Source organism: Loa loa (genome assembly GCF_000183805.2).
Source record: "Loa loa unplaced genomic scaffold supercont3.446, whole genome shotgun sequence".
NCBI classification, from domain to species: Eukaryota; Metazoa; Nematoda; class Chromadorea; order Rhabditida; family Onchocercidae; genus Loa; species Loa loa.
The window spans coordinates 18,453-19,507 of NW_018108626.1; positions in this window are offsets into that span (position 1 = coordinate 18,453).

Genomic DNA, 1,055 nt, shown 5'->3' on the forward strand with positions numbered 1-1,055 from the left:
CTCTGACATATGTTGCTCAGTAAGTTTAGCAATATCACGTAAAACATCTTTAAATTCATTTTCATCAACTGAAAATTCTTCCTCAATTTCTTCATCATCATCATCATCATCATCCTCTTCGGCTTCATTTTCGCTATGCCAAATATAATTCTTCCCATCAGAAATTGAAAAAGAAAAAAATTTTGGCAAAATATGATAAATTATTGATTTTATTACAAAAAAAAAAAAATAACTGAAAATGAAAAGAAAGCATTGATATTTTTATATACATTTGGAAAAAACTTCAAAAAATATATTATCATCATATTAAGTACATTAATATCATCAATAATTCCTGTCCCAATTACTTTAAATATAATAATTGATAAGAATTTAGGTAATTAAAATGTCTTGCTATTATCATATGATCAATAACAGTTTTTAAAAAAAAAATATCATTTCTAGAATTGATAAAGATTTCGATAATTAAAAAAAATTTCCAATTATTGAAACTTACAAAATTTAGTATCATTTGTGGAATGATTATTTGATACATTTTGATAATCTCTTACATATCGATTGTTAATTTTCTCTAATCGTTGCTTTGCATTATCATCTGATTCAGAACTTTCCTTTAAAAAAAAAAAAAAAAATGGGGACAAATATTTAATTTTAATTTTTGAATTAAAATTACATGGAATAACAAGTGTTCAAAGTTGAAAAAGTTTAAAATTACTAATTTGTTACTCATTAAAACAATACGAATAAATATCACATATAGTAGCAAAATGTTTCAAGTCTTATCATTTTATCAATATGATGGATGCATTAGCAATGTATTAGTAGGATGTGGTACCAAAAATAGAAATGATATGCTTTAAATCTTATCACTTTATCAATATATTTATCATTCCACATAATTGTTATAATTTCGCTTAAATATGACGTTTTTAATGATAATGCGACTGCTTACTTAATCATGATAAAAATAAGCCACTGATCAAAACGTATCTAGTGATAATGCGACTGCTTACTTAATCATGATAAAAATAAGCCACTGATCAAAACGTATCTAG